Here is a 24078-nt window from a genome sequence, read left to right on the forward strand (position 1 = left end):
TATATGTCTTAATAGTTCTTATTTTAATATGTTTAATAGTTCACAGTTTGATATGTTCTAATAGCTTACCATGGCTTGGACAGGGTAGACAATGAAGGAGTACTTGCTGTTAGTTCTAGTCATTTGGGATATAGTCTAATGTAGAGGTCATGTGTGTTGCCCTTTCTGACTGACGCATCCACTCCTTATGAGAGCATAACATTCTGTGCCAAGTTCCCCTACAACAGAGCTGAATCCAAGACTTTACATACTCAGAAGGCCCCTTCGAGGGTCCCCGTGGAGCTACCTCGTCCTTCTACCCACCTATGCAGGAGCTTTGTTACCATCGTTTACAGGAGAGCAGCAAAATATCTTTCCCGTTTTCCACATTGGGTCTCTAAAACAATTCTTCCTATTAAATAATACAGCTGCTCATCAACCCACTGCACTCTTCCTTCAGCCCCAGAACACCCCTGAAACTTATCTTAACCAAGATCACCAAAGGCATCTTTATTGCCAAATGATCAATCCTGTCCTTGAATTTGTCTCTTTCTCGGTTTCTGAGACTTCACCCATAATGTCTTCAGTTGTTTTCTTTCTTCCCTGAGTTTTCATTTTTCTTGCCAAATGTATCTGCTCCTCCAAGACTCTGTACTTGCCTCCTTTTGTCTTATATGTCCCATACTTTACTGGGATAATCCTTCCCAATTCCATGATTTCAAGTTCATTTGTAAGTGTCTTCTGAAGAATATTCTCTTTAAAGTTCCAAATGCGTCTTCACTTTCCTATTACATAGCTGCATTTGGATACCCTACAGGCAGTGTAAACCCACTATGTCCAAGATGGAGTCCAGTCTCTTCTCCATAAACCTGTTGTTTTCTCTCCCACGACACCCTGCAGGCACCCTTGTAACAAGCCATAAGAATAGTGCTTAAGCACTTTGAATAGTTTCTTTGTATGTAAAATGAGCATAATATTTGCCTTGCAAGGATTGCCTTGAAGATACATAGATTTGACAAGTACTATTGTTTTAAAAATAATTATATGTTTTATGTATTTAGATAAATTTAAGACTTCAAATGTCAATTTTATGTAAAAATATGGAGATACGGAAAAGAATAAGTTGACCATTTGAGTCTTCCATAAGTTCATTTTCATAATTATTAAGGAAATCTTAAATGTGTAAAATGTAGGAAGTCTCTTAAAGATTAGGCAAACAAGTAATAATAATACAGAAAGAAACCCTGAAAATTATCTAAATGGACAAAGCCAAAATTTATTAAGCTATAGAATAGCTATTCCGTGTAATATTAGGCATCTATTAAAAGTAATGGGTCAGTGTTTATAATTTAACATCACATGAAGAAATTATGATATAGACTTAGACATTTGTTTGATCAAATTATGCATCAGAGAGCAGTGCATAAAAATAAATTTCAAAATACATATTGTAACTATATGGAAGCTGAGCTAACTTATAAATACTATTTATTGTATTTTGCTTTTACAGTTTAGAAAATCAAATCAACCTAGTAAAACTACAGTACCTGATCCAAAAACCAAATATTTAAACATGCTATATGAGATACTAACAACAAAAATCTTTTTTTCCAGAATTGTTATTTGACACAGGATCCTGGAAGCATTTTCATATTTTAAAAAATGAGACACAAAAACAGCAAATTATTTTTTCTCTCTTTGTCCAGCGAGGAGGAGCATTTTTAGGTTTTAATAAAACAATTAAGAAATGACCTTAAGAAGATGTTTCTCTATTGATGGCAAATGATACCTATCCAGGTTATACTAAATCCCCATAGGGTCTCTCTGTTTAAGCAATAAGTGGAGGGGGATATTTGGAATCAACTGTGACCTTGAGTTTTGCTGATTTTGTTTTATATTGGGAATTCATGTTGGCAGGTTCAAGAAGAACATTTATTCAGACTACAGGAAAACGCTTTGTCTGTCTGTCAAACTGAATGGTGTGTTTTTCCACATCTGGGCAACAGTACCCTGCAGTCCAGGTGCTCAAGTGCCTTATTTTTAACATCGTTTACTCTATTCTCACTATACTGTAGCAACCATATATTACTATTAAATCATTTGTTAGTGATTATGGTTGAAGCCAGTCTCTATTATTTGAGAATATTATTGCAAAGCTATAAGCATTTTCAGAATGAATTGAAGATTTAATTTGGTGTTTATATAGCAAAGAATGTCTTAAATACCAGGTGTTCTTTATACCATTTATGTTTTTTCTCTACCTCCACTAAGCCATTTCATTCTACAGATGCTGCAGGAGATTGTTCCTCCCGCTGAAATCAGTGGGGCTCCAACAGCATATTTTGCAGATTCACCGCTTATGATTAAAACCTTTTGAATGCCAAAATACTGCAATGTAGAACTTCCTCTAAGAATTTAGAGGAAGAACTTCCTTCATAGAATTTAGAGAAATCCATCTAGGACTGAAATTTGAACATATAAGTTGGCTTCAGATAAGGATAGGCCCTTTATTTTTTATAGCACCAGAAAACCAGTGTTATTGTGAACATGGATGGTTTCTGAAATTGGATATTTCTGGATTTGTATTCAGATTCTGATATTACCTATATGGCCATAGGTAAATTTGTAAATCTCTCTGAGCCCTTGTCTCCTCATCTATCAAAGTGGCATAATAACAGTTATTTCTTAACATAATTTTGAGAATTAAGATGAACAGACATAAGAAAGCATCTAGTACTGTGTGTAACAATTATAAGATGCACACTAATGGTTTTCTGAGTGACTAGTACGTGGCCAACATAGCACTGATAACAGGTGAGTCAAACAGTTCTGGGGTTTGCATATCCGTTTGCTTATTGTCTGTTTCCCTTCCACAGAAGTATAAGCTCCATGAGAGCAAGTATCTTAATTTGTTCACACATAGATGTTTGACTGAATAAATGAATGAATGAAATATCATCTGATTTAAAACTTAAAACTGCATAATAAATGGCCACATGATGAGTGGAGAGGTTCAAAGGATGTTCTTCATGAAAGGAAGCAATGACAGGAAGTGAGGAAGAGCATGATATCTAGAGAAACTGTCGTGTAAGCAGTGCCAGGAAGTGAGGAAGAGCATGATATCTAGAGAAACTGCCACCAGTTCGATGTGGCTGGGATGTGAAGATTAAAGTGGGGAGAAGCAGTAAGTCATGGCAGGGTTTGCATGCTGTGCCAAGAAATGAACTTTATTCTGTAGTTCAGTGGCTTTCAATCTCTGCTATGTGTACCCAAATAGGCTCCTTAGAGAACCTCAGAACTGCCAAGAAGTGAAAGGGAAGCCATGTGGGTGGGCCTTTACCCTACCACACCCATGTTTCTCCCATAACCCCAGCTTAAGATGCTGATCAGAACTCATTGTTTCCATAACCTATTTTGACTAATATTTTTAGGGTTTTGGGTAATGGTTTCTTTTTAGAAACCATTTCTACTTTACAGTAGAAAAATACTATTTTAATGATGACAATGGAGTAATTAGTGCAAGAAAATGAGATGGAAACTTTTGTATTTTTGTTAGATCACCTCAGCAGCTCTCTAAAGAATGCATTTTCAGGTTTTTAAGGCAGATAACAGGGTTAATCATGGTATAACCAAGGTGGAAAACACAGGAGACACAAATAGACTTTATTTTGAAGATGTGAAACTTCTAAGGTCCTAGAGACCTTGAAGGGCTTGTGAAATATTCAGCAGTAAGTGTCCAGCAAAAGTTAGGTAGATGAATCTGAAGCACAGAGAAATTTCTGGGCTGAAGATATAAATTTAGGTGTCACTTAGGCCATAAATGCCAAATTATAAAAGTAGATGAAAATCAGCCAGTGAAGGATCTCAGAGAGAAGCTCAGTGGACCAAGGATGGATCCTTGGGAATTATTGTTTTTTAGAGACCAGGGGAGGATAAGGAATCCAGCAAGGAATAAAGACGAAACTATAACCAAAGTACAAAGAAAACTAGGACAGTTTGAAGGCAAGGGAAGCTATGAGCATGTTGAGTTTAAGAAGAGAAGAATGAATGTGTATTATATGATGCCTTCTGGATTTATCAAATGGGGAATCAAAATTATTATAATTCATATACATGAAAAGTAAAATCATGACTTACCCTAAGATGCTTTTTTTAGCACTACCCTGTCATCTAAATTTGACTTCTCATCATGCTTATCAGAGAATCCTTTTCTCTTTTTTTTGCCTCTAAACCCATTTATCCATTTCCTGACTCAGACTGAAAACCATTCATTTGGAAATTAGAGTTAATCCTTTTATCTTCTATGAGGGTGTGGAGTCACCATTAAAGCATAAATTATACACTAGAACAGCATTTAAATGTGGGTCCTTTAGCCAATGTTTAAAGTATGGCATTTAGGTTTTACAACATTTGTGGGAAAGTTGATATAAAAGACATGACATAATTCAACAAGTCTGGGAACCTAACAAGAATTCCTATGCGAGCATCTGATAGAATATTTCCCTTGAAAAGATAGAGATTGATGTTGGATAGTAGATATTTGCATTTAAAAGTGAATGTTAAGGTGAAATGTGTTATAAATTCTGAGTATAGAGACCAAGAATGGTGGATCAGTAATCTTCATAAATGTTTTTCAAATGTTCTAATGCTCTCAAGCTATACAAGATGCCCTGAATATAATGCTTTGGAATGCTTTTCTTATGAAGTTTGGGGCATGCTGTTGTTATAGCTGTATGCTGGATCTGGCTCACAGCAACTTGTAAAAGCTACTGTACACACCTTTTATCAACTCCACGTTTAGCAATGTCATGTTGGTGGTTTGAAATCAGCCATGGTGTAAGTATATAGCCCCATGAAACTTGGCAAAGACTGACAATTAGTGATTTTTTTTTTGAAGAGCTAGTTGTTAAAATGTTATCAGCACATCACTGGAGTTGTATCACTTACAGAAGAGACAGGTAAATGCAATTGGCATTTATCCGCTCCTTTAATAGAACTGTTTCTATGTGCTAGAATGGGTCCCCAGCTCCCTGGGCCACAGACCCCTACTGGTCCATGACCTATTAGGAATTGGGCCACAGAGGAGGAGGTGAGCAGTGGGCAAGTGAGTGAAGCTTCATCTCTAGCATCACTGCCTCAGCTCCACCTCAGATCATCAGGCATCAGGAGCACCAGTCCCCTGTGCCATAAAGCTTCATCTCTAGCATCACTGCCTCAGCTCCACCTCAGATCATCAGGCATCTCATAGGAGCACCAGTCCCCTGTGCCATAAAGGTTGGCAAACGCTGTCCTAGAACATTGAAACACATAAGGCCAGTGTGTACATTCTTAATTTCCACAGCAAGGCAAGTGTGTTAATGAGAGCATGTTATGCTATGAATAGTAGCATAATTCTGTTTGACTAGCCACCTGTTCAGAGTATTGGACCATATTAACAGGTACAGGTTCATAATCACCTTTGATCCCACTGTTCCACTAAATTGTTCTTTTCATAATAGAACTTGTGCTAAATTTCTGCCTGTACTACTGAAAATGATTGAACTTTCTTATGCAGTAGCTCAAGAAGCTGTATCATCATGAATAACATTAAACCTATGTTCAGCTCTCCCACAAATTATCTCCACAGTAACTTTATTATTATGCAACTGAGAAGCGTCTATAGCTTTCAAATTATAATTACATCAGAACCTTTTATATCTAGTCTGATTACTTAGCCTTCTCACAATTTTTCTTAACTAGTTAAAAAGCCTCTTACCAATTGTCTTCTTTCCTTCTCTCTTTTTGTTTGACGGTGTTTTCGGTGTGTCCCTGGGTTTGAAAAAAAAATATGGAGTCCTTTACCAAAAGTGTTTTTACTATATTTTGAATACATTATACTTAAAAGTTACACTTATTTTATTTCAACTTATATGATCACTTATTTAAAATTATGTATGTGTATAGAGGGATCGATTCTATAAATTCATTATTAAAACTGTGTTACTGATTTTCTTTTATCTTCCAATCTCCTCTTGATTTAACTTTCAAATTACTTCTTTAGATTTGAGCTCTTTTGTGAATGTCTGACTATGCATAGCCACTAAATAACTTTACTCTTACATTTTTCAATTAATTTTTCTTTTAAACCATCAGTGCCTCAGTTTCTCCATTTATAAAAGTACTCTCCTTTAAAAAATATTAAATGGTTGAGTTTAGAATATTCCCAGCGCATGTATACTGATTCTTAGAGTGCTGATTGAGGTCTTATTTGGGAAATTAGTATTTTTAAAAATTAGTTATTTGAGGAAACTAAGAATGTTTTCTCAAAGTAGCTATTTCTTGACAGTTATTTTGAGACAAAGTCATAGAAATTTCAAAATTCGTAATTTTAGAAATTTTGTAAAAGGGATTATTTAATAGTAAGGCTTGGGTTTATAACCCCTGCTTTTCTCTAATATTATTTCAAATTTACTAATTCCTTAAGAATTATGTGTATGTTTGGATTGAGCCACATGCAAGGAAAAAAATAAAGAAAAAGGCCTCTTCTACATTTCGAAGATAGAATAATAAACATGCATTGAATTTTAATATTTTTATTAAAATTTTTATGATTTAAAAAACATTTTTTTCAAGCTAGCCTTGCCCACTTTAGCATATTACCTAGGGCATAAAGCAGAGCTTCATGATTTCGAGTAATTTAGAAAAAGAAGGGTAGATAGTGTAACAATAGGTAGAAACATTAATTGTCTTTTATTTCCTTTTAAAATCATAATTTAATAATGATTAAAATATGTACAACAAAATGTCTGAATTAAATTGCTTGGGGCTCCTTGGAAAGTAAGTGCTGAAGGATCATGTTTCTGTCTGGCTTCTGATGGTTACATGCTTGCATCTCTAAAGATAACCCTACTTTAGAAAGAATTTAGTTTAAGCAGTTTTAAGTACCTACGATAAATCTAATGCATATTTTTCAGTTTGATCTTCAGATTATCTAGACAAATAATGATATGTATAAATGGCCATATTATAATTTACAGGATTCTAGAATAATATTCAATATTTGAAGTTTTGGCTTATTGAATGATAGCATATTGACTTAGTGATTATTACTCTCCAAATAATGATGATGTTATCAAATACTTAGGGTGCTTAAGTCTTCATTTTTTATCTAAGATGCTGTGTCCATTTGAGCATAATCAGAAATTGTGCCCTGATGTATTTCATTTCTCTTAATGGCCTATTCTCTGGGTATTTTATGTCGAGTTCCTCCACTGTGAAGTGACAGTTTTCTCTTTGGAATTAATAACACTTTAGGTTTATGTGATTTGTCTTTTATGTCTTTTGTGTTTTGTGCCCTGGTTTAAAAGACCACTTTCATTTGAAAATTATAAATAAGTTAAGACAGACCTGGAACATTTTGTGTTCATATTTTTACATTTAAAATTTTTATTGGAAAAGACCTACTGTACTGCCTGCCACCTTTATAGTAAATCAGTTAACTAAGTGTGTGGGTTTGTTTCTGGCTTCTCTGTTTTCTTCGTTTGGTCTGTTTTGTATCATTATACCAATCCCACACTCTTAATTACAACAGCTCTCTGAAATGTGTTGCTGCTATGGTGGCGTAAGTCCTCGGCTTCTTTCTTCTCTTGCCTCATATATTCTTAATCTTTTTAAATTTTAGGAGCAGTTTCCTTAAAAAGACTACTAGGATTTGAGGGCAATTTCCTTCACTATATAGGACAGTTTGAGGAATATTGACATTTTTAATATGCAGTATTCCAATTCAAATCATAAATTTCCTCCATTTATTGAATTGTTCTTTAATTTCTCCCAAAATATTGTGTAGTATTTTATATATAAGGCTTGAAGTTTTTTTATTTTAGATTTTTAGATCTATTCCTCCATATCTGCTATATTATGCTGCTAATATAAATGGTATGATTTGTTTATTTCATTTCTTATTTCTTATGTATAGAAACAGTAATTTTGTGTGTTGGCAAACTTTGTGATTTTAGTAAATTCACTTGTTCTAATAATTTTAATGTAGATTTCTTCATGTTTTTTAAATATGTAATCATATCAACTGTGAATAGTAGAAGTATTATTTTTTCTTCCCCATTATTATAACTTCTATTTATTCTTCAGTTTTGCAAAAGTTTGGCCCTTCAGAACAATGTTGAAGATACAGTGGTGATAGCAAATATTTTTTCTTCCAGATCTCAGAGGGAAATTATTCAGTACCTTGCCACTAAGTTTGATGTTTTCTGTGGGAGTTGGTAGATACTTATCATATTTAGAAAATTCCCTTTTCTTCCTTTTTGTTGGTTTTGTTTATCATCATTAATGAGTGTTAAAATTTTGAGTGCATTTCTGCATTTATTGAGATGACATTTTCCTCCCCTCGTAATAGCATTTTTCTAATGTCTTCATTTATTCTTTTACATTTAAGCTTTCTCAATCACAGTGTTTTCATTTCTTTCAAATAATATATAAAGTTTAATTGATAAAATACCTGATTTCTTTTCCCTTTTAACCAATGAATGAATGAATATATGTATTGAGCCAATGCAATTATTAGTTTGATCCTCTTTGTTGTCTGCTTTGTCTTTGATGCTTCTATTTTTAATATTTTGTAATTTTTGTTTTATTTTTCTCATGTCTGTCTTTTATAGTTTGGTGTGTGTGTGTGTGTGTGTGTGTGTTTATGTTTTCCCTCAGATAATTTAGAAAGTTTATGGTGTGTTTTTTAATACTGGCTACCACTTGACCCCTAGATTTGTTAGTTATTTTTTTACTTTAAGTTTTTGTAATTTCCTCTTATAATAATTTGACAAAATAGATTGAAACCATAGTTTATTTATTTATATTTACTCCAAGCCTATTGATTTTCTTTAAAGAAGTTTAAAAAACAAATGCATCTAAACTGCTTTCCATCTGTGTTAGTATCCTGTTCCTGCTTTAACAAATTACCACAAACTTACTAGTTTAAAACAGTTCTCTTAATATTTTCTTTTCCAGTATTTTTCTATGTTTATTTTCAAACATTTGCCTCTGTTGGAGGAGGTCATTGAGAAGATGTGACTGCCATTTGACCTACGAGTTGGACCTGGGCAATCCGAGGCTTCATGACCCCTCCACTCACTGTCCTAGGAATTTGTGTTCTGCCACCATTTCCATAGTGGGAGCCACTTTTCAAGGACTCAGCCTTGAGAGAACAATGTGTAGTTGAGACCATCTGGACAATATACGTTACTTAACCTAGTTAAGGCCTCTATGTAAACTTAAGATTCTGGTGGGTGGATGCAGCGATCTACTCATCTTGAGGCTGCACAAGACAAGTCTCCTAAGTAAGTTCCTTTGCTTAGTAACCCTGCTATCTACCAATCTGGAGTGGTCTGCTTCTTTCTTCTGTCTCTCTTTGCTCTCCCTATACCAGGACTGGTTTCAGATTTCACCTAGGCAACTGCTGAGGCTGTGAACTAATAACCTCCTGTAATCCATTTTCCTAGTTGTTTCCATCTTACCTTTTGTTTAAAATAAATTCAGTGCTTTTTTAAAATTATTTCTTAATAAAATTAAATTTTAATAAGTTTTTTATTGTTCAAATTGTTCTCACTAGTGTTATATTTCTTAGATGAGTGTGTGTGTGTGTGTATGTGTGTTTGAGGATATAAACTATAGCTTTATGAATGTCAACTTTGAGTCAAATGTTCTGTCCTTCAAAATTTCAGTTATTTCTGTAATGTTTCTGTATTTGAGTTAGTGGAAAAGTCTGAAGATGGCATGATCTTTTTCTAATTGTAAATGACTTTGCAAAATTTCTTCATCCTTAAACTTTAAGGATGAAGAAATATTTAAGATATTGTTGTTAGTTATCAAATTTTCCCCCTAGAAAATGTCATGTGCTTTCATCTTCATTTTCAGTTTTTCCTGAAATACAGGAAAAATTATCTCTGAAAACATTTACATATCATTAATGAATCTGTTTCTTCAGGGTTACCAATTATCCTTGTGTTGATTATATTTGACTACCTTCCACACTCACAGTCTTTTAATTATTTGCTTTAATCACTGTTTTGTCCTTCACCTATTTTGAATATATTAATGTTTTATATTTATCAATAAAAAATTTTTCACATGTGTATTCTTTTTCTTTCTGCATCTTATATATTTACTAATTTAGTAATAATAAAACATTGGCCCTATATTTGTTTTCTTACTCTTCAATCTTCCTTTTCAACTCTTTTTGTTGTTTTATGATTTTTTTCTTGTAGATATTGGTTTATTAGAATCATGCGTTCTGTTAAAATTTTAAATGTTAATTACCCATTCATTTTTTTCTGAAAGCTTATGATATTGTTTACCTATCAATTTTAACATGGACTCTTTGGCCCACACTCTCTATTCGCACTGATATTGTCTGTAAAATTTTATGATAAATGCTTGCTTACTCCTCTTATCTGACTCTTATTTATCTTTTCTCAAAGCTGCAGCCAGCCTGTGCATGTGTTCTGTGTGTATTTGAGGGACAGGGATTGCAAATAGAAGTGAGGTAGGAGTCAGCTGGGACTAGATATAAACCTAATCAGAAAAATTGAATTGTTGTTTGTCTTTTAATGTCCTACCCCAATTCACTTTACAGAATATGTACTCTAATCCATGCCATAATATCTTCAGAGTTAAAATAGCCCCTATAAATTTGGTGCAGAGTCTTAGAGTCTTGGCATTCATCAGAGAGCAGCTGCTTAAATAGCTTTTAACATTATTTCACCTGGCTTCTTCAGAAGTCTTTCTAATCCTTTATAAGTGTAAGAGGATAATGAGATTGGCAATTTGATTTTAGTCCCTTGTGTTGAGTCTGGAGTGGGTCAGAGAGTTTTAGCAAGTTCTTCTACTTTTTACTGCCCCAGATATCTCCTTTCTTCCTTTTTCTCTTTTCTTATGTTTAACTAAATTCTTGTTTATTCATAGGATCTCACTTCTGAGTATTTAAAATGTTTTTGCTTTTTCTCTCTGCTTTATTCCCAGCAGGAAACCAAAACCATAATGGTCACCTGTGTTTCTTTTTTCTGAGATCTTTGGTCCTCTTTGAGCTGCCTTCACACTTTCTCATTATGTTCTTTCCAACTGTGGATTTTTAACTGAATTTTTTTTTAGAGTGTTGTAAAATCACCCCTCTCTCTCTGTGCTTTTCATTGGCTATAAGGAGTAGAATGGAGCTAAACCAAGTTATGGCTTGTAGACTGTTGTAAAAAGCCTTCTGTTTCCCTGACTACCAACTCTTGGTGTTATAGCCTCTGTTGTATTTGTGGAATTGTTTTGTTTGTTGATTGTTAGGCTTTGTTTTGTTTTTAACCTGTTTGCGTTCATATTTTTAGGTTTGGAGGCAGTGAAATTTTAAGATTTAACATAATTCTATTACTTTTGGAAGTTTGTATTTAGTCTTTTCTAAAAGTAGTTATTCTGTCTAATTATATTACTTTTTTGTTCCTGTGGGCCATTTTCATACAGTGTTCAGTATAGAGATATGTTGGTGAATGTGGTGTCTCTGGCCCAGGCCACCACAACTGTGACTGACTCTGGCATGAAGGTAATGCTAGTGAGGTGAATAAGGTCTGCTCTTGAGCCCTGGTCCCATTCTAGTTAAGTATGATTTGAACCTGAGAAATAGCTCTCCTATGAAGTTATAATTGATTTTCTAAAATGGACGCTTCAGGCTCTGAGGAAAATAAGAAATTTGTAGCCACAACAGGAATTCAATGATACTGTTTGGTGAAGCGTATCTTAATAAGACTTCTCGAGCTACTAGGATTTAAATCTAGAACCTCCCAATTTTGTTGACTCTTTTTCCTTAACTCCTCACTTTACCTACGACTAGTTTCTTTCAAATGAAACACTATATTAATGGTTTGCAATCTTCATTGTGCATTTGAACCACCTAGGATGTTTAAAAAACAATAGCCGCCAGGGTCCTGTAGCCAGAAATTTGGTTTCAATTTGTTGGATGGGACTCTGACAGTGGTATTTTTTTTAACTCCTGGAGGTGTTCAATGTGCAGCCAGAGCTGAAAGCCATTTTAATAGGAAAATAAATCAGGAGGAATACCCATTTTCAAGAGTGAAGGGAATACTGGCTTAACACTACTACAATTCAGGATAAATGAAAGTAAATTATTTCCATTTCCATTTTCCACTTAGAGCCACAGGAGAAATTATTTTGAGTTAAACTATTGTCCAACATAGTTATTGAATAAAAGCATCTTTCTTCTTGGTAATAAAAGCAATCTTTTTTTGAAATTTGGGTGGAAAATACTAAAATCTTATTTTTACAGTCAACTCGATTTGAAGTAATTTAGTCTATCTGTTGCTGAAAGATTAATCTCTTCACTGTTGAAGAAAAAGCTTGCTTTCAGATTTACTTGAAACTTGCGATCATGGAGGAAAAGAGTCAAAGGTAAATGTACATTGAAAATTCTGCACATTTTTTCAAAAAAGAAACCAAAACACATATAGATTTATGCTCAGAGATTGGCCATATGTGTAGGGCTGGGATGTCTGTAGTTTACATTTACCAATTAACCTACTGCTCTACTAGAAAATTTATCTTAGGCATGCTCTATATATTCAAGTTTTTTTTTTTTTTTAAATTAATATGCTCAGTAAATTAGGCATTTTGACTTTTGTTCTGCTAAGAATTAATGCCATTTACCAGACTTAGCAAATATGTAAGCTGAAATTTTAGTCAGGTTCTATCTCATGTGGATAGATTTATCTTTTAGAAACTACTCCAGTCTTTGTAGACCTGATCAGATCAGTGATTCTCAAGATGCCAGAGGGAGATGTCACCATAAAAAATGAGTATCACATGTTATTGAGAAAGCTGCTCTTCTGGCCACTTACACCCACAATGGATGCCTGTAGATACACAATCTGATCTTAAATTGATAGATAGGTATCACTTAACCAAGAAAATAGCAAAATGTATTTATAGAATCATGTACTTCTTGGAATCCAGGAATTTTGTTTTACAAATAAGAAAAAAGGAAGGAAGGCTCACTTAGTTTATCAAACATTTCCTAAAATAATATTTGTAAATCATGTTGTTCATGGATTATTAGGGTTTACAAAAATATAGCTATTATAGGTATAGTTCAAGAAATGAAAAAAAAATCTATATGTGGTACAATCTATTCATTACATTTTAAAAATTATTTTTTAGAATTATATAAAAAATTAACTGATTTATCATTAGTTGCCATCACATATTTTCTGTATATTATCCAATAGTTCAAAAATGTGAATGATCCCCACAGTATCATATCTATGTGGGGTACCATTAATAAGTATGTTACTGACTTATTAGGCTTTTCAAATATTTTGCTATCAATCATGTAAGTTTTAAATGTTCAGACTGGAGTGAAGCTGACAATTTAAAACAGCCAGGATTGAATAATATTAACCTCCTTGGTTCAAATACTGGTGAGTCTCTTCAAAAAAGATATTCGTCTTAGTTTTGGAGAACTAATGCTGAAATATCAAGTATTTCTCTTATATCATTTTTCCTCCCATGTAAAATTTATTCCTTTATGCATTCATTCACTCTCCTAAAGTTTTATGTATGTGTAGATAGACCAGACTGTAGTAGTGAACTAAAATGTACCTGCCAATGTGGAGAATGTGGAGCAGTGAGAGAAATGGTGATGAATCAAATAATGACACAAATGTTTAATATAAAACTCTAACAATGCTATGAGAGAAAAATATAAATTATTATGATTTGAAAGACATCTAAAGGGAATTCTGGAAAAGCTTACCAGAGAAAGCAATATCTAAACTCAGATCTGAAAATTCAAGAGACATTTATTTAACAGATAGCATGTCAGGCAGATAAATGAGATATAATAAATGTTTGAGGTAGAATGGAACATGCATGGAGAATTAAACAAAAAGAAGGCTCATGTGGCTGGTGAACAAAGAGTTGGGTAAGAAATATTACAGACTATGAGAGAATGTGCAGCAATCTGAAAATGTTGGAATGAAATTTTACCTTTATTTAAGGGAAGTGATAGAAATGGAATCAGAGTGAGATTTTGTTGTCATTATTGCTTACATTTAATTTTATAATTTATACCTCAAATAATTTTTATTTACCCCTATTTTTAAGTTAGACAGAAGAAGATAAATACCATATGATTTTCCTTACATGTGGAATCTAAAAAACAAAACAAAATAGAAACAATCTCATAAAGAACAAATTGATGGTTGCCAGATGGGAAAGGGATTGGGGGACTGGATGAAAAAGGTGAAGGAATTAAGAAGTACAAATTGACAGTTAACAAAATAGTCATAGGGATATAAAGTACAGCATAGGGAATATAGTCAATAATATTGTGATAACTGTAGTGTCAGGTGGGTACTAGACTAATCGGGGCGATCACTTCATAAGTTATTTTAATATCTAACCACTGTGCTGTACATCTGAAACTAATATAATTTAGTCAACTGTAATTGAAAATTTTTTTTAAAGTCTAGTATTTCTGTTGTATATGTCATTACCAAGTGGCAGTAGTATGCCAAAGCCTTAGCTACACAGATCAAATAGTAAGGTCTAACTATATATACTTGTAACATTTTTCTCTTTAAAAATATTATAGAATACATATATCTATACATTGTAGTTAAATCATTGTTAAACAATTTTCGTAGAAAATATTAGAAAATGGTTAAAAATTTAAATTTGAAGATTTCATATGATCTTTTAAATTGTTGCCATAAACATGTTCCAATTTACCTGTAAAGCATGCATTCATTTAAATGTCATATGAGTCATCTTGTTTCTAGTAATTTGAAAACAAATGTTATAATCTTTTATTGGCTTTCTGTTTAGTTGCCAAAATCTCTCCCTGTGCTCCCTCATCATAACACTAAAACTGAAAACATCTCCTGTTAATATGTATTTGTATAATTTATAGTCTCCAGGATAAACAATTTTTTAACCAGTTATTGAAATTGATGGGGAAAAAAAAAAAAACCTAATGTTTGGGAATTAAAATATGCTAGGCCTCAGTGCAATGTAGGGTTTGGAAAGCAAAATCCTGAGGGTTTTTTTTTTTTTAGTTATAATAATATTTTTCTATAAAGTTTATTGAATGGTATACTCTCTTGCAGAAGGTAATTTTGAGGTTCAACTCTAGGTCTTGAAAGCGTTCATGAAGAATTGATGAACACGTACTTACTAGGCACTTTCTTTTAGTTCATCATGATGTTAAGTGGTGGAAAGGAAGTATCATGTATCATGATTCCTAGCCTCAGCTAACTTGCAATCTAGGAAAGTATACTGATAGATTTATAGGATTTGAGATAATTAAAGGCTAACTGAAATCAAGATATGAAAACAGTGGGAAGGGCTAGGTGAAGGCAAGATGGGTTTATGAAGAAACACTCATAGATTTTTTTTTATACTTGAGATTGAACTAGAAAGTTGGGTAGAACTTGGAAGACAGTGAGAAAGGGTGAGAACACACCAGGAAAGTGAGTGAAGGCCTGGGGTACAGAGCTGAGAATCAGTAGGGAGCATGTAGGGCTTAGAGAGGGAAGCATAAAAACACTTCCTGGACTAAAGGAAGATGCATATTGAAATGTGATATGAAATAAGGTTGGCTCAGGATAGGGTCAGATTATAAGAGAGTGATGATGCTACTAGGGGACCTGTAGAAGGTGGTATTAGGCACATTAAAGATTTTTGGTCAAGGCTGACAGGAATGGGTTAGGAAGAGTATCAGTTTGGAAAAAGAAGCTGGTGTTGAATTGCAAAAGGCATAGTATATGTCAGGGCTGAAGAATATGTGTGTGTATAGATAGATAGATGGTAGTGATAGCTCATTATATACTTGAGTCATAGGCTCATAGCGAGCTTCGAGAGGCTGTATTTTGTATATTTATTAATTTAAGATCTAAAATTAGATAACCTAGGTTGAAATTCTGTCTCAGCCACTTACTAGCTGTGCAATATTAGACAAGCCATTTTTAAACTCTATGTTTGCTGTTATGAGCATTAGTTACTATATGTAAACAGTTACAATAATGTCTGGGACATAATAAAGGCTGTGTAAATATTACCTTCTATTAAGCTAGCAGCAGCATCTAAGTAAATAGATACAAATATATTTAAGGAAATAAAAAGCAAATGTAATAGTACAGGCAAGAAAAAGTCGCTATTTAAGATAATGGTCTTGAGTTTGAAATATTGTGGGTTATAAAAATAGCATGATTTGACTACTGAATTTTGCTTCATTTTGGTAATTACCATGAACAAATGATTTTTGTTTTTCGCTTCCCTTATAAAAGATGTGGAACCAGTTTTTAAAGTTTCTTCTAGTTCTGACTTTTGAGGTTTGTTGATGCTGGGAACTTATAAGAGTGCTTATCTCCTGGGCTTAATAAATTCCATTCTCAGAGTGCTGAGAAAACATCTCAATGGCAAATTCTGGAGAATGGGCAAGATATTAGAAACATCATGATGAACAGTGTTATGCTTGTAATCTGATGGAAGGTGGAATCCACAAATTCATCAGTATGCTTGAAATCACTTGCATCAAAAGTCTAGGAAATATTATTAAATGGATGATTTATCGAAATAAAAAATAGAAAAAGAAACAGGAATCACCAGACTCTAGAAAGGGTTCTCTAAGAAGTCATGTCCATTTCAGCTCCTTTGATATATTCAGGGGAATAAGGATTCAAAGCATTTTGACAAAGTTTCACCAAATTCTCTTAGACAAGGTATATAAATATCCATTGGATATACGGACTATTAGGTAGATCAGTAACTCGTTGAAATTGTTTGAAGTTGCTTTCATATATTTGATATGGAAAAGAGAGAATTATTGATTTGAAGAACTCTGTGGGGTGGAATTCAAAATGGAAAATGAAAACTACAAAGTAAGAAAACTGCTGAATTCAAGAGAAATATGTGTAACAGCTTTCCAACAATGAAGTAGGCTACTTCGACAAGTCATGGATTCCCAGTGCTGATTTTATTTAGGAAAAATGGACAATGCTATATCAGGAAATCATACAGTGCGTGGCAAGGACATTTGTTGTTTTCATCTGTTCTTCACGCATTTCCCCCATATACTTGCACAGCAATAAAGCTTTGCTATGAGGAACTAACTTACCTTTATTTGAGAAGGCCTAAGAGGGGCTATTTATAGTATGATCTTTTGTCTCTTGGCCAAGTTGACAACTGATCCAAGTCAATCAGAATCTCTCTAGAATTTGAGCTGCCAAATTTGGGAGCTTTTTCATCTGTTGGGACAAATGCAATAGAAACAGCCCATCAGTTCCCTCAGCTGGATATTCAGAGTTGCTTTGGTTTCTGTTCTTTCCAGGAAGTGACTTTTCACTGTTTATTCTAAGAGATACTTCTCACGTTTGTAGTCAATGCATAATATTTTAAATCTATCTAGATTTGCTTTCTGTTCTTTAAAATCATGGATTCCTGGTTAATACACAGGTGTCAAGATGCACATTGGTGATTGAACTAAATCACTGTTAAAATGTCTTTCAGTGCATACTGCCTATGATTCTCTGATTTAGAAACGTCTTTGTCTCTTTTTAGGAAAAAGATGACAGAAAAATAGGGTAACTAGAAAGATTTTGACAAGTTGAAAGATCTCAGCTATATTTCCTTCTGACTGTGAATTTTTATGGAATTAGTCATGGTTACCTGTTTTACAGGCTGAAATTTTTATTTATCTAAAGCTTTCTCTTTGGTGCCAGTGTCCTGCAGTTATTCTGGATTGGATCTGTGACATCCTGATCTGTAAAAATGATCAAAGGATGTAACAGAATAATTTTATGAAATCTGACATCTCCATCAATGTCAGCTTCAACAATTGAGCAGTCACATTTAAACTGCAGGTAAGAAGGATGCTGTCACTGAGGAAAATAAGTGGAATTTACTGCTTGAGGAGATTGAATTGATTTTCTGAAACAAACAGTGAAGAATTCCCTGAATTGGAGACTCTGTCAGATCTCTCTCTGTCAAATCTGTAAGAAGTTGTCTTCATGTATTTAAATATGTCATCTGGATGATTATTAGACATATGCAAATGCAATGGATGGCAGATAAGAAATCTGAAACAATCACCTCTGGTTTGACTCTAAAAAGTATGCTCTTAGTGTCTTATTTCTGTCTGCTGTTTGGTTAAACTGCACTTCAAGACTGACCATTGCTCAAAGTTTTAGATCCTCAGTTATTTGACTTCACTTATCTGTATCTCTCCTGTTTTCTCAGAATCGTCATGGCTCCTGATAATTCTCCCCTTAATTCTTTCTCTATTTTGGTGCCATTTAGTGATAAATCTTTAATAATCATCTTTCTGACTTTTTCTAAGCTAATTGGTCCAATCACATTTTCTAATTTTGGGGAAAAATATATATGAAATATATTCTATTTCCTTAAGGTTTTTTCTTTTTTGCCAGTTATATGTCTTCATCTCCTGTAATCCTTTTAATCTCTCCTACATCGTCAATTAATTTTTCTTGTTCTATTCCAAGTATGAACTGTATTATTGCTACCTTATAAGCTCCCAAATGTCTGTTTTCTGAAAATTTAGAAGAAGCAATATTTCAATTTAAACATTGTGTGTGCATGTGTGTAATGCATGTGGTTTTCTATCTCACTTATCTCAGATTTTTTTTTGTTATTGATTCCCTATTTAAGTTCCATATGGTTTATTTAATTGCTTTTGTTTTCACTGTGTATTTTGTTCATGTGTTTTTTTCTTCTTTAGAATTAAAATTTTGTGGCCATAAATTTTTCGCTGAGTACAGATTTTGCTATGCTCTGTTGGTATTTTCATGAATTATTCTGATTTTCCTTGAGTCTTAGATTGTCTGTACATTTTATTCAATTTCAACTTTAAGCTAAATAATTTTTACAGTCATGTTTCTTAATTTCTAAAAATTTAATTTTTGTTACTGATTATTTCTAATATTTTTTTGTTTTCTATTTATCAGAGAATATGGAATATACAAATGTCTATTTTTGGTAAATTATATAACATATTTTAGTAAACCTTTTTTGGACATAAGAGCAATGCAGTTTCTCTATTTGAGAGACAAAGTTTTCCACACACTCGTTTGTATTAAACATTTCCTATATGCATTATATTTTACCTGCTATATATGCCCAATTCTGAAGTGATATGCTAAACTCTCCTTGACTGGGGCTTATCTTTTAATTTTCTTAAAAATGTCCTCAAAGAGCAGAAGTTTTCAATTTTTATTAAAAAATTATTATTTATCAATTTGTTCTTTTTGAATTATGGTTTAGTCTGTGTCTAAGAAATCTTTGCCTAACCCAAGGCCACAAATTTTTATCCTGTGTTTTCTTCTAGAAGTTTTATAGTTTTAGGTTTTCCAATTAGATCTACAATCCTTTGAGTTATTTTTGTATATATACAGTATATGAATCAAAGATGTTTTTTTGTTTGATTGATTGATTGTGTTGTGTTTGATATCCAAATGTTTCAGCAGTGTCAGTTGAAAAGACTTTCCTTTGTACCTTCCTTGAAAATCAGTTGTCCATGTGTGGGTCTATTTCTCTACTCTTTTTTATGTTCTGTAGTTTTCAACCTATAAATCCTGCACATATTTTGTAAGATTTATATCTAAGTGTTTCACTTTTATTGGTGCATTTGTAAATGCATTTTTAATTTTTTTAAAGACTTCATTTTTTAGAGCAGTTTTAGGTAAAATTAAAAGGAGGTACAGAGATTTCCCATGTATCCTCTGCCCCTACACGTGCACAGCCTTTCCCATTATCAGCATCTCCCACCAGAGTGGTACATGTGTAACAATTGATGAACACATCGTAGTCACTCAAAGTCTATAGTTTAGAGTTCATTCTTGGTGTTGTATATTCTGTGGGTTTTGACAAATATATAATGGTATGAATTTATCATTATGGTATCATACAGAGTATTTTCACTGCCCTAGAAATCCTGTTGGAGGGTTGGAGCTCCCTGCAGATGCAGCCCAGTGACTTCAGACTCTCATGCTAGCCCACATTCAGCCTTCAGCAATTTCTTAGCAAATATTAGCTCAATCTTCCTACTGGTTTATGTATCGTTTGGTAGCATGTATTCTAGCTAGAAGATGTCCTGTTTCTTTCTGCAGGTGCTTGTCTGTCTCCCTTTAGGTTTGGGGGTAGTAGTTGGCTTTGTGATTTCAGTTCCCTGATGATTTCAAGAAGAGTATTTTGTTTGCACTATGTCAGTTCTCCTCTTGCTGTATTGATGGGAGCAATGCCCTTTCTAGCTCCGAACTGAAATTTTTTATATCTCCGAGCTGAAACTGGAAACTCAATACTATGAATTGCTGATATTGTTTTATTAGAAAATCGACAGAACATCAACATATTTTTTGAATCACATAAATAAAAAACATTTCATTTGCCTCATGTATTTGTTAGTTCAGAATATTTCTTAGAGGCATTATTCATTGTTTTATGCATTAAGAAACTCATATTCATATATTCATGTTTCCTAATTTAAACTTTTCAGAATTGCATTCTAGCTAACCCATGGATACTTATGTGTACACTTTGAACCTAAATACAGGAAATTGAGAATTTCAGGTTTAACTAGATAATTCAAATGAAGAAAAGCACAAAATTTAATTTGAAATTAAATTAAATAGGGTAGCTTTTATATGTGAAAACTGAATATGTCACATAAATTATTTTCCAACTGTGCATAGGAAAAATTGTTGATGTTACTTGAGCTTAATATATGTTATGAGATAGTTCTAGAATATTATACAAAAGCTAAACACAAGTCTTTTAATTTGTTTTGTTTATTTTGGGATTGTTGATTATTATTCATAACAAGAAACTCTCACTCATTCTTTTTGGCCTGACATTTTTAGCAGTAGAAATACAGAAGGCATAGATTTCTTAGCTAATAGCAAGAGTTATTCATGATGTACTTATTCTAAAAAGTCTAAAGAAATAATATATTGCTATTAATATTAAAATCACTCTATAATCATAACTTTATTCTATCTTAAAAAAAAAAAAAACACGTTTTCAATCAGTTTTGACCCAAGATTTAAATCTGAATTTGAATTACTACAGGTGAGATATAGAAAATTTAAAAAACAGTGAAACTACTGAGGAATTTATAGTCAGTGTAATCAAAGTATTTAGGTTGTTGGGCTATGCGTTAAAATTTTCAATAAGCATTTTCTATCTTTGCATTGAAAGCTGATAAGAATATCACTGATTTTATCTATAAAATAATACCAAAGAACATAGTTATTTATGTTGTTGAGTTATAAAATTTTATTTTCAAACAGCAAGAGCAAATAGAAGGAACTCTGTATGATCACCAAAAGTTTACAGAAAGGAAGGTGCATATACAGTATTTCTCCTCTGAATATTCTTTGTTGCAGGAAATAGTAGAAATGTACTAGAGGGTATTTTCATGTTGAAATTTTCCAAAGTCAAATTTCAAATTAAATTTTCTTCTATAGAGTTATTTAGACTCTTTGTTGAGAAATGTTCACTGAGAAATTTCCCTGCCTAACCACTTCCTCTCAAGCCTGTTTTAATGAAGATTAAAACATGTTCGAAGCCAGAGAAAATACATCTGAATCAACATGGTTCATAGTCTGAATCTTTCTTCATTTATTTTGTTGTGAAAAATCTAGTAGCTTTACATACCAAATCATTCAGTTGCATGATTATGTTAAGTATTTTTGTGGGAATTTGAAACTGTTAACTGAGTGGTAAAAGAATTTGTTAGAAAAATATATTCAGCCTCTACCATTTGATTTTTTTCAAAATTTAATATAAACCTAATAAGGCAAATTATTAATTCATCTTGTTAGGATAGAAACCTAATTACAAACTCTACAGGATTCAAGGCTACCCATTCTTAAACCTCTCACCATATTTGATGGCACTTTATCTTCATGTAACTTTAAAATTCTTTTTTGTACTGGTATAATTTCAGAAGATCTGGCCTCTCAGAACCCATAAAAGCAAGAAAATAAAGTAAAATATTCTTGATTTGGACTACTCTAAATATGAACATATGTTCTTTCTCTCTAAACTTTTAAGTTTATGACAGCATTTTTAAAAAAGGGCCAGATAGGATCAAGTGAGCAATCACATGGAATTACTATCTCATTTTGCAGTGGGAACATCCTCTTTTTAGGAGATAAATAGAAATGCTTCAGTTTCCTATGTTAATATAGACTTACCAGGTGGAGAATTTTATTGTTTTGTTTTGTTTTTTAGTTTACTAATGGAATATTTATTTGTTTGCTTCCTCAGAATTTTATGGTGTTTAACCTCAGTTATTTCTTTAGGTAGTTCAAGGATTTCCTCTTTATCTTAAGAATTGTTCAGTATTAGGAAGAACTGAATTTTCTTTAAGAAGCTTAGAATATTTTAATGTAATTCTTTTGATAAAGATAGAGAAAATAATGCAAATTATTTGATTGTTTTGGTTATCACAGTCATAAATTATTCATGATTTTCTTACTACAGGAAGACATTAAAGGAACTCAATCCTATCCAGGAAGTGCATAATTTTTAAGGATAACTGCCTACTCCATGAAAAATTAGACAAGACCCATGTAAAATAAGTTATAAATATATTAATTCAAATTTAGGCCTGGAAAGTCATCATAGGACACAGAGGAATAGGTAGCAGTGGAAATAATGTAGGGCTGATCAAAAATTGGAAATAACAGAAAATCTTGCTTCACAACCTACATATTTTTTATTAGAATGCTAAGAGAGACAATGAGGTACTATAATAGTTGTGCATAAGAAACATTTTCTCATCTTCTTATATCTGTCTTGGCACCAATGAGACTTATTTGTGCTTAAATCAAACTAACTTAGGAAGATCCAAAACAAAAAAACTCCACAATTTTGTTTAAAATTTTCCTATGAGAATTGGCATCAATTTTTAGGAGACCCACACTTAGCAATATCTGCATTCCTAAGTTGTGTTACAGGTAGGATGAAATTGACTCAGGTGCTCAGTCATGAATATATGATTTCTCTCATGTCTAGTTCAGAAGTTTAATGAATGCTATTTGGTTACAAGTCTGCTTATTTGTCACTTTTATAGATCAATTTAGCTCAAGTAGGGGCAATACTCATTACGTAAGTACTTAGTTCAGCTCAAAGTAATCAGTGGAAAACAACAGGTAGAAAAGGAGAGAAAAGGGAAGGAGGAAGTTCTTATAATGAGTAATTATATATTTCCTCAGGGAAAGAATTGGCAAAAAGCCGCTGAAAAAAATCAGATCACAAACTAAGACTTTTTGTCTCTTGTTCAGAGAATACTATAAAGATGAATGAAGATTGATTGTGGAGAATGAGGGAAGGCAGGGAACAATTGGGGGGATCATTTTATGAACTATATAGATGTCTAACCAATGTACTGTATACTTGAAACTAATTTAAATAAATAAATTTTTTTTAAAAAAATTAACTAACACTGGGCAAAGGAGAAGAAAGGAAAAATTGTGGAGAACGAAGAATGCAACACTAAGAACTTTTTTTATTTTCCACAAATAAATGAGGAAAGATTCATGATATTGAGCAGAGAAGTGACGTGATAAAAGAGCCTTTGTAAGAGATTTGTAAGAGGTCAGTCTGGTGTGCAAGATGGATTTGGAGGTGCTTAAACTCAAGAGGTTCAAAGAAAAGATGTGTCAAATGAATCAGATGCTCTAAGGAAGTCCAGGAGCATAATGATGAAGAAATGGCCTTTGAATCTGACAATCAGTTACTCACCTGTGAAAGTCTAATTGTAGTACAGCGATATGGTTGGAAATAAGGCCACAGCAAGTTAAAATTTTCTGTATATGCTGCAAGTAATACATTAATATTAAAGTAGGGGGAAAAGATGCTATACAACTGAGCCAAGAGCAGGAAGAAAATGTTCCCATCTGTTGAGGCTGGCCAGAAGAGCATCAGCTTTGCTGGGATAAACTGAGAACATTTTAATTAAATGATCATCTTAGAAACTTGACAAGCTAGAGTGGTAAGTGATATATTAATCAGTGTCAGTGATATATTATTAAATTTTAA

The sequence above is a fragment of the Pteropus alecto genome, unplaced genomic scaffold (genome assembly GCF_000325575.1).
Source record: "Pteropus alecto unplaced genomic scaffold, ASM32557v1 scaffold20, whole genome shotgun sequence".
Classification (NCBI taxonomy): Eukaryota; Metazoa; Chordata; class Mammalia; order Chiroptera; family Pteropodidae; genus Pteropus; species Pteropus alecto.